Consider the following 11626-nt stretch of genomic DNA (forward strand, 5'->3'; position numbering starts at 1 on the left):
TGTATGCATTTTCTTAAAGTTTTGTTTTTAAAAATAAACTTTTTAAAACCATTCAGTTGTAATTTCTTATGTGTGAGATTAAGAGAGTATTTGTACATCACGATGATAAAAATAAACCTCAGAAGAAGAGAATACTTTAATCATAAATTCATACATATGACTTAATCCACACAAGGAACAAAAGGACACTGTAGATAAAGCCAGATACAACATCATCAAAGAGACAACCTGGCTGTTATTTACATTTCCCTACAAATCAAAAGACTCCTTGTCCTGCAATCAGGAACTGCTCCATGTAAAACACAGCATCCCTCAAACTAAAAGTGACATAGATTCTATAACACCTAGACTGACCAGTAGAGAGCATTAGAGACATATTAACATTCACTTTATCCTGTACCTCAGAGTAGAGAGATTTGAGTTTTTAGCCCTGAAATTACAATGGTTTTCAGCACCATAACTGGGAAACAACAGTTCGGTTTCCGGTAAAAATCCCATTTGCTACATTACTCCATGTCCTTCACGTTTTTGTACTCATATCTAAAAACCTCTCCATTCAAATAAGGTAACAAAAAACTCACAAAATAACCACTTATAGAACCATGAAACACTGAAGCTGTGGTAAATTGGTACGCTGCTTACAGGCTGCCGACTCTCTTGCCTAGGGTCATGTGACACAACCTAGTTAGGTATCACGCCACTCGTACATCCTGTGTGCATGAACAGCGGGTTTTGCTTGTAATATTTTTTTTCCTTTGCGTTCGTGCACCATCTAACGGCAAGAATAGTGAAATGTAAGAAAAATAGCACCGAACATGGTGGACTATGGCTAATATTGACTCGTTTATTTTTACCTCAAGGGCCAGTTAAAACAGGCCATAGTTTGCCCACAAGGTGGTCTAAAGGTACATTTTGAGCCATAGAAACATTTTATCATTCTGTATTTTTCCATGCAGTCAACTTCAACTGCTCCCGACAACTGAGGTTGTTTTGATAACGAAAAGAGTAAAAGCACACTTTACATCTGTGGAACATCACGTCTGAGTTTATAGACAATGACGAGAGAGACTGGAAGGTATGGAGTTTTTATATTACAGGTTTAAGGAAACCTGAATACCTTTGCAAAAAATGTTTCAGAAGCCCAGTCAAATCCAGTACGATTGCTGCACAGATCTGCAGTCTACTATTAGAAAACTGTTTGAGCATTGTACAAGACACGTCACTCAAAGCATTTTTAAAACAGAGGAAAACGGGTTTGGAATGTGTCTTACCGTGAAAATTAAATGACTTCAAGACTTCTATAAGCAGAGGTCTGAAGACTGTTCCACAGAAGAACTACAGTTAAGATAAGATCACTTTATTGGTCATATACAATTTCTTACATTAAGAATTTGTCCTTTTGCATACCCCAGCTTACTCTCCATGAGACATAGGCACACAGCTGGGCCATTCCTGAATACCAGTCTCCCTTTTTTAAAACCATTCCTTGATCGCTTTTGCCGTTTGCTTTGGGTCATTGTTGTGCTGGAATTTGATTCCTCACCTTAAACACAGATCTCTAGCTGACTGAAACAGGTTCTCCTCAAAGATTTGCCTGTATTTGGCTCCAGCCATGTTGCCCTTGATGGTAACAAGCTTTCCAGTTCCTCCTGCTGAAAAGCAACCACAGAGCATGATGCTGCCACCACCAGGGATGGGATGGTGTTACCTGGGTGTGGGGCTGTATTTAGTTTGCGCCAAATATAGCGCTTTGCTTTCAGGTCAAAGAGCTTAACTTTAGTCTCATCATATCACAAAATTCTCTTCCAAAATGTTTCAGTTTTTGTCACATGGTTTCTAGCAAACTCCAGGCGTGAGTCCATGTTGGCCTTTCTCAGAAGTGGCTTTCTTCTAGCCACTCTCCCATAGAGGCAAAATCTGTCAAGTGCTGAAGAGATCGTTGATGTCTGGACAGTTTCTCCTGTTTCAGCCAAAGAGCTCTGCAACTCTATCAGTGTTATAGCTGGCCTCTTGTTCACTTCTCTGATAATTGCCCTTCTTGTCTGGTTGCTCAATTTAGTAGGTAGGCCTGATCTAAGTAGTATCTGGCTTGTGCCATGTTTCTTCTATTTTGTTACAATGGGTTTCACAGTGCTCCTAAGAAGGTTCAAAGCTTTGCCAATCTTTTTAGAACCTTCTCCAGCTTTTTACCTCCTAACAACTTCATCTCAAAGTTCCACGGGCAGCTCCTTGGTCTTCATGACAGCAGGACTGATCTGATCTGCTGTATTAGTTTGAGACCTCACAAAGTCAGTGATATTTATTGTGTAATCAAGCAATTGAACACAGGTAGATTCAAAATGAACACAGGTGTATTTAGTGTGATCTCTCAAGATAATTGAACACCTCACCCTTTTTAGGTTGTTAAAACAAAGGGGGTGAATACTTATCCATTAAGTTTTTTTAGATCTTTATTTTTAATATAATTCTGAAGACATCTAAATACTTCATTTCATTTTAACATTATAGAGAATTACTTCTACAGAAGAGGAAAAAAATCCCATTTAAATATGCTTTAATTTGATTTTGCAACACAGCAAAATGAGAAATAACTGTCACGAAACGCACTCGCGCATGCAAGCACTCCCACGAGCTCTTCTCTCCCAAAATGTTCACGCACCAATCTTCTCAGCACTATTTAAACCCTCACTAGTCTTCCTTTCCTTGCTCACGATTGAGGTCTCCTCAAAAACTACTTATTACAGTCCCGGCAATTTGACCCTACACTCCCCTCTGACTATGCCTTCGCCTCCCGATTTGGCACCAACGCACCCTAGACGCCTTCTCAGATTTTGGACCCTGCTTACTTACTTGACCACGTCTTTGCATCCCGCCACTACTCCAAACCTACCTTAGTGTAGAGCCTCGTATAGCATCCCAATCCTCTGAAGTCCGGTCCCCCGTGACGATAATCAATGGAAGGTGAAAACTTTCTGAAGGCACTGTTTATCCAGAGCTGCTAAAGAACTAGAGATTTCTCCAAGTGAGCAGAATACATCTCAGAAAACGAAGGTGCAGTCGCTTCCAACCGTCAAAACACCACTAGGTTGGATGACAAGAGCTGAAGAGCTGCTATCAAGGGTAACCCAGCCGAGCGTTCAAGGGAGCTCGATTAAAGCTCCAGTTTCTCTAGGGGCATGAATTGGAATCCCACCGCTGCCAAATATCTACTTGTTGAAAATCACTTTTTGTTGTTGTTGCCTGTGTGCGATTGAAACCAATTTCAGAATAATTAATTAGCCTCGTAAACCGAAGCTCCCTGGTTCGGACCCTGCATTGTAGGAGCCTCTATAGTTAAAAGGAACTGCAACACTTCTTAAAATGCCTTCCGGGCATTTGACCCGGCTGTGCTTCCCACTTAACGGATCGACAGCCCTTTACCAGTGAAAAAAAAAAAGCTTCCAACTGTGTCCCTGGGTGGACCCACCAACATAGCCAAATGCACTAACTGATTGCCCCCCCAGCAACTAACGCACATCACTTTTCTCCATTTGCAGGTTTTTACATTTTTTTTAAAGAAAAGAAAAAAAATTGCAGTATTTCTTTTACGTGTTTTATGACTTTCTAGAAAAAAAAGTTGTCCCAGAAAGTATTAATTTCCTTACATAGGATGAGAAATGGCTTTTATTTGGTAGGTCCAAGGATCTCAATGTGATTCCCGTGTCCTACAGCATGCCCTGTAGTATTCACAAATATGAAAAAAAGAAAGAAATAAAACCTCCATGTGTTTAAAGTTCAGGAATTAACTATAATTCAGGAATTATACAGTCGTGTATAATGTGTGTTTGTTTGTGTTTTTATGTCTCATATGATTTAGTGAATTATTAATAATTTAAAAAATCATATTAAAATGCTAACAATATGTAAAATAAACTGTGCCGCTAAATACTCATATATAAGGAAGCATATAAGATCCATGGAGAAAAAATGCAGACAGACTGCTAATCCATTGTGCTCCGCACGCATGGGTTCAAATCCCATCCTCATCGTGATCAGTGTGTGACTGGTGGCCCCTTTGTAAACTTGGTATGTGTCCTTTCCCTGTGTTGCTCCTGTTGCTCCTGTACTAGAGCAGTAATATTTCTAACGGTGGCTGAACATGGTATCACAGGCTGACAGCAGGAACTCATGGCCTACAAGCAGAGACAGTATCAGTATCAGATGTGGATGCAGTGTATTGTTTTAGGAGCAGCAGTCCTCTCCTGTGGAAACAGGTGTGCCTGCATTAATACAGTTCTTTCAAGCAGAAAGAGTATGGAGATCTGACGTAAAATCAGCAGTTACTTTCAGTAGCTAAAGACATGCACAAACACAGGGTAAAACACACAGGGTTTGTGCAAGTGAGCCCCTTGACTACCCATGTCATGCTGTATTTGTCTCCAATTCTAGTGGGAGTGGTGCTGTCGCTTCTGAAGAAAGCTCCTCAATGGCCTTCAGACACAGAAAAAAAAACACAGTGAAAACCTTCACACGTTATATGTTCTAATCTGTAACTGCATAAAAGACTTTAGCGCTTTTTATAGCAACCACAAATATCTATGATTACTGACATTTGCCTTGCTTTTAATAATGAACACACCACAGTGTGCGACACTAGACTCCGTATCACCACATAATTCAAAGCCAGCCATTATACTTCATCAAGGAGACATCAGCAGAGATGATCAGCATCATTAGTTGTGCCCAACTAGCCCAACAGTTGGTAGAGCATGAGATTTGGGGTCATGGGTTTGAGTCCCACGTTGGGCGCGGTGTGTTTTCTTAGTTGAAGGAACTTCCCGTTCATCCTTGACCATTTTACAATTTAATGGTACCTAGCAATTAAATGATAATCCAGGTCCATCTGAACATTATTAAAAAGCGTCTTTCTGTGTCTAAGTATCTAAATTATGGAAGCCAATGTTGAGTTACGAGATTCTAAATTATCTTAACATCTGACTTTTAGTTTAAAGCAGTACAATGGATTCCAGGGCACATTTGTTCTTGATTCAGGATATGCGTGAGTGTGCCAATAGTTAAAACTGTGTTTACATGAGTTCCAGATGGAAACATTTTGTTCAGAATAAACCCAAGGGGAAAGTCCGTCTGTGCGCATTTGGCAGCGTGCACATTGTCAGGAACACCAAACCTATCGCTATCTTGGAGGTACTGTCATTGCAAATACAACAGGTTGTTCATACATACAGGAATGTTGCCATCTTGTAATTCTGAGATAATCTATGAACCGTAATTAGGAGATAATTTGGTATTATGTCGCACACAGTGTCTGTTTGGTATTTATGACGCTGTTGTTGTCAGGGAAGCTTTCTTTCTGGACTTATGCAGACCAAACAGTCTGGGGTAGAGTGAGGAAACACGGGGAAGAAAGCATGAGGGAGTCGGGAATGAAAGCAGGGGGGCGTGTCCAAGGTGTGCTGGTGGTCGGGGGAGGTGTGGCCGAGCCAAACAATCCAGAGAGGAGTCTAAAAAGGGGAATCCGCGACAGAGCAAAAGTCCAAGGCTGGGCGGTCCGTCCAAGATGAACAGGATAAAAACAGGAACCAGGTCGGGACCGGCACGGGAACGGGAACAGGAACAAATACAGGTGTTATGGCTCCAGGTCTCTCTCTCTGCCTTCAAATTCCATGTGTTCTGCCACAGGGCCAATCTCCTGGGACTGGACCTTTTCACTCACCTTTGGTTCACTCTGCTTGATAACAGCGGCTCAAGTCATTGTCAGACACAGTGGCCTGTGGCATTCCATGGTCTCAGCTGCATCACTGCTTTTAACCACAAGCCCCTGACTGACACCACCATGCACCCAGTCATCCAGCCAATGCGCTGCAACTTGCTGGCCCTCCGCGATGAGGTCACTGCTGAACTCCAGAGACTTCAGGTGGGGGGCATCATTGAACTGGTCAATGCCTCCCTATGGGTGTCCAATTTGGTGGTTGAGAAGAAGAAGTCCGGGGGCTAGTGAGTCTGCATGGACCTGAAGGCAGTGAACTAAGCCTGTAATACCAGATAAGTTCCCCCTCCCGACAGTGGAAAAGCTCACCTCGTAGTTCTCTGGTTCCACTGTGTTTACGAAATTGGACCTTCGACAGGGCTACCTCCAGATTCCTCTCCACCCTGATAGCCAGAACTTGACAGCTGTCATCACACACATCGGTGTCTTCCTCTACACAAGGGTGCCTTTTGGATTGAGCTCCATCCTCCAGCTGTTTCCAGAAAGTGATGTCCACTATCTTCGCTGGAATCACTTGAGTAGTCATCTATCTCAATGACATTGTGGTTCATGGCCCAACCCTTGCCAGCCATGATGAGTGCTTCCACAGGATGTTCAAAGTGCTTCACTACAACTACCTCACCCTCAATGGAGAGAACTGTGTTTGCCGCTGACACCATTGAGTTTCTGGATTTTCGTCTTACAGCTGTTGGCCTCACCACACTGCAGTCCAACATCGAGGCCCTTTACCGCATCCCAGATCCTACCAAACCAGCTCAGGTCACCTCCTTCCTTGGAATGACTGCCTACTATCTCCAGTTTCAGCCACACTGCTCAGCCACTACAGACCCATTGCATCAGCTGCAGCAGAAGGAAGCCTCTTGGGTTTGGAATCCTGCCTGCTCTAAAGCCGTCCGTCTCTTGAAGGCTCAGCTCACCTCCTCGCCTGTTGTGACACACTTTGACCTCTCCAGCCCCACCTTCGTCACCTGCAACACCCCCATCACTGCCATGGGAGCTGTACTGCCTGGCTTCACAATGGGATGAAACAACCTATTGCCTTTGACTCCTGGGCTCTCAGACCTATGGTACAGAAGTACTCTGTGGGGGAGCAAGAGGCCCTGGCCTGAGTCTGGGCATGTGAGAGGTGGCACATGTATTTGTATGGTCATGCGTTCACACTACGGATGGACCACGAGGCCGTCACCACACTGCTCGCCACTTCAGGAAAAGGGCATCGCCCAAGCCTACACCACAGCTGGTCTGAGGCTCCATCAATACCAATTTACACTAAAGTTACACTACTGTCCTACTACTTTCCCTACCCACCTGGAGGCCCTGATTCGGACACACTCAAGCCCAACTTCATCCAAATGCTCTACACTTCACTTCAGGCCATAGTCTCTCTCCAGGACCTACAGGGGGCCTCAGAACAGGACCCAGTGCTTTCCCAGCCCTGCACCTTTAAATGCTCAGGCTAGCCCTCCATAGTCTCTGCCAAACTGGTCCTCTTCCTTTGCATTAAAGATGAGCTTTCTTGTTGGAACGACTCCTGTGATGCCGGGTGGACCTGTACGGTCCAGCCTCCAAGCACATGTCCTACACATGACACATGCAGGCCACCTGAACATTGTTAAAGTCAAGCAACAGTGCTGGGATCTGGTGTGGTGGCCAGGAATTGAATGGGACATAGAGGCACTGGTCAGAAACTGCAATGCTTGCCTCCTTAGCAGGAAAACAGGAGGTCCTCCTCTTTAGCTCCTAGAATGGCTGGCAAACCCTTGTGATCACCTCCAGCTGAACATCTGTGGGGAACTGCACAGAGTCCTGCCCCATCAGCGCTTTCACATAGTGGCCTATGACCTCCATTCAAAATGGCTAGAAGAAGCCTCCACAGGATCGGTCACTACTCAAGCTGTCACAGACTTCCTGGAATACCTCTTTGCCCACTGGGGGCTGCTAACCATCATCACCACTGACAATGGGCCACAGTTTGTGTCTTGTGAGTTTGTGTCTTTCTTTGCCTAACGAGGCATTCGACACATCTGTACTGCTTTCTATTACCCATAGGCAAATGGGGTTGTGGAACAACTGAAGCAAACTCTCAAAAATGGCATCAGAGCCCACCAGTCCGAGGGCTGTTCCTTCTCAGCTGAGCTCCTCCTCACATTTATCCCAGTGCAACACAGTACACCACGACTGCCCCTGGACAGGCTCCTTCTCTGTCCTGTCTCTCATTTCCGGTTCTCTGCTCTCCTTCCGGTGTTTATCTCTCTCTGGGGCTATATATTTCTGGGTCTTTAATTCTGCCTTGGCTCAGTATTGACGTTCGGATGTCCTGAGACTTGCCTAGCACCAGGTCGCCACACGTCCGCTACCTGAGGGCATAGGTTTCTATATGGTATTCCCTAACAGCTGAGTCCAGGCTAACCCCCGTCTCGCCACTACGCATAGGGTCTTTTCGCTCTCCTTTCATTCCACAGTTCGTCCCTTCCAACATCCGTGACAGAATGTTGAGCCCTTTTCGACCACGCGAGCGGCACCTTTTCCGCAGTTTTTTCTTTTTCTCTGGGCCTTTTTTTTCAGTTCCTCTATTGTATCACTCTGGATATCACTCCGATCTTACGTGCCTGTAAGCGGGTCCAGTACCTGGCTTTCCTCGGGTAAGATCTCTCCGATATCAGTGATTGAATGTTGAGCTGGCTCTCCCATCCTTATTGCTGGATATACAGTGCCTTGCGAAAGTATTCGGCCCCCTTGAACTTTTCAACCTTTTGCCACATTTCAGGCTTCAAACATAAAGATATAAATTTTTTATTTAATGTGAAGAATCACCAACAAGTGGGACACAATTGTGAAGTGGAACGAAATCTATTGGATTTTTGAAACTTTTTTAACTAACAAAAAAATGAAAAGTGGGGCGTGCAAAATTATTCGGCCCCTTTACTTTCAGTGCAGCAAACTCACTCCAGAAGTTCAGCGAGGATCTCTGAATGATCCAATGTTGTCCTAAATGACTGATGGTGATAAATAGAATCCACCTGTGTGTAATCAAGTCTCTGTATAAATGCACCTGCTCTGTGATAGTCTCAAGGTTCTGTTGAAAGCGCAGAGAGCATCATGAAGACCAAGGAACACACCAGGCAGGTCCGTAATACTGTTGTGGAGAAGTTTAAAGCCGGATTTGGATACAAAAAGATTTCCCAAGCTTCAAACATCCCAAGGAGCACTGTGCAAGCGATCATCTTGAAATGGAAGGAGTATCAGACCACTGCAAATCTACCAAGACCTGGCCGTCCCTCTAAACTTTCAGCTCAGACAAGGAGAAGACTGATCAGAGATGCAGCCAAGAGGCCCATGATCACTCTGGATGAACTGCAGAGAACTACAGCTGAGGTGGGAGAGTCTGTCCATAGGACAACAATCAGTCTTACACTGCACAAATCTGGCCTTTATGGAAGAGTGGCAAGAAGAAAGCCATTTCTCAAAGATATCCATAAAAAGTCTCGTCTAAAGTTTGTCACAAGCCACCTGGGAGACACCCCAAACATGTGGAAGAAGGTGCTCTGGTCAGATGAAACCAAAATCGAACTTTTTGGCCACAATGCAAAACGATATGTTTGGCGTAAAAGCAACACAGCTCATCACCCTCAACACACCATCCCCACTGTCAAACATGGTGGTGGCAGCATCATGGTTTGGGCCTGCTTTTCTTCAGCAGGGACAGGGAAGATGGTTAAAATTGAGGGGAAGATGGATGCAGCCAAATACAGGACAATTCTGGATGAAAACCTGTTGGAGTCTGCAAAAGACCTGAAACTGGGACGGAGATTTATCTTCCAACAAGACAATGATCCCAAACATACAGCAAAATCTACAAAGGAATGGTTCACAAATAAACGTATCCAGGTGTTTGAATGGCCAAGTCAAAGTCCAGACCTGAATCCAATCGAGAATCTGTGGAAAGAGCTGAAAACTGTTGTTCACAAACGCTCTCCATCCAACCTCACTGAGCTCGAGCTGTTTTGCAAGGAAGAATGGGCAAGAATTTCAGTCTCTCGATGTGCAAAACTGATAGAGACATACCCCAAGCGACTTGCAGCTGTAATCGCAGCAAAAGGTGGCTCTACAAAGTATTAACGCAAGGGGGCCGAATAATTTTGCACGCCCCACTTTTCATTTTTTTATTAGTTAAAAAAGTTTCAAAAATTCAATAGATTTCGTTCCACTTCACAATTGTGTCCCACTTGTTGGTGATTCTTCACATAAAATAAAAAATTTATATCTTTATGTTTGAAGCCTGAAATGTGGCAAAAGGTTGAAAAGTTCAAGGGGGCCGAATACTTTCGCAAGGCACTGTAACTCTGGTCTTCCGTGTCTGTGAGCGGGTCCTGTACCTGGCTTTCCTCAGGTAGATCACTCCGATATCAGTGATAAGATGCTGAGCTTTTTTCCTCTTCCTTTCTAACTGCTGGATATCACTCTGGTCATCCGTGCCTGTGAGCGGGTCCTGTGCCTGGCTTTCCTCGGGTTGTCCACTCCGATATCGGCATTAGTTTGGTGAGCTTTCTGCCGTTCCTCAATTCCTTTTGCTGGATATCACTCCGGGCATCTGTGTCTGTGAGCGGACTGCAGTCTTGCTTTCCTCAGGTTGTCCTCTCCGATATCAGCATTGGAATGTGAACATGCCTATTGCCAGTTTGAGGTATTTTTCCCAGGGTTTTTTGTTTTATATTCTTGTTTTTTGCCTTTTGTTTTTTGGTTCATATCTGTTTTTTGTGGTTTGTCTCCATGGTCTTTCCCAGGTTTATGTCTGTTGTGTTTGTGCTTGTATACTTTTTTGATTTAGGTCTCCAGAGCTCTACTCGACCCCCCCTTCCTCCACCCAATAAAGGTTTATACCCTGGAGGAGGGGGTAGCTCTCAGCCGTGGACTCCTGGAGGTTTCCTTTCAGTTAAATTGGGTTTTTCCTCCCCCCAGTGCTGTGCAGCTAGCATCAGATGAAAAGGGGGTATGACAGGTTGCACAGGGTGAAGCCGCCTGGGATCGCGGCGAGGTCGAATTCCTGGTGGAGCTGTCCTGTCCTGTGTGAGAGCAGCCCATAGTCCCTTCTCCATGGCCAACCAGTGTCAGATCCAGACCAGCCTGGCTTAAAGACTTTATGATGCTTTTATTGTGCCCTACTTCAAGCAGTGCTTTTTGCTGTCTGGAAAAACTGTTGATTTTCTGAAGGGGGGATGTTATGGCGCACACAGCGTCCGTTTGGGGTTTACAATGCTGTTGCCACTTTACAGCACTTGGATGCCTTGGTGTTTTTTTTGCCATTCTGTGTCAGTGCCGAGTTATGCAAAATAAAGAGCAGACGTCTGTGAAATCGGTCCACCTCAGTCCCTGGTTTTCCATGGCCCAACACTTTCCTTATACAGCATGATGTGAACCAGTTGCAATTTCTCCACAGTCTCCACCCCTAACTCAGCCCTGGTGCTAATTTAACTGTTTTATCTGATCCCGAGCAGCACACAGTAGTGTTTCTTCAAGAGACTGTATTCACCTGTAACTGAACTGATATTTGATTATTACAAAACTGAGCAGAGCAGCTGGTGAGTGATGTGTGCTTTGATTTAAGATTTTATTTTAGATTTGGAACGAAGATTTTATCCTGGGTTGTTCAGAACGTGCATTATTATGTCCTGTAAGTAAAACGTAGAAATAAATTTGAATTTGTACAAAATTCAAACAAACAGCATAACTCGCAGACTATTCACTTTTCTTGATTAGGTGGCGCTCGCAGTTGTAGTGAGGTTTATATTCGGCTGCAGAAAGTCTTTCTCAGCTCTGCTCCTCAGTTGTTTTGAAGCCGCGGCGGCACTGAGGAATGAC

This window comes from Lepisosteus platostomus, chromosome 5 (genome assembly GCF_059453375.1).
Source record: "Lepisosteus platostomus isolate fLepPlt1 chromosome 5, fLepPlt1.hap1, whole genome shotgun sequence".
Classification (NCBI taxonomy): domain Eukaryota; kingdom Metazoa; phylum Chordata; class Actinopteri; order Semionotiformes; family Lepisosteidae; genus Lepisosteus; species Lepisosteus platostomus.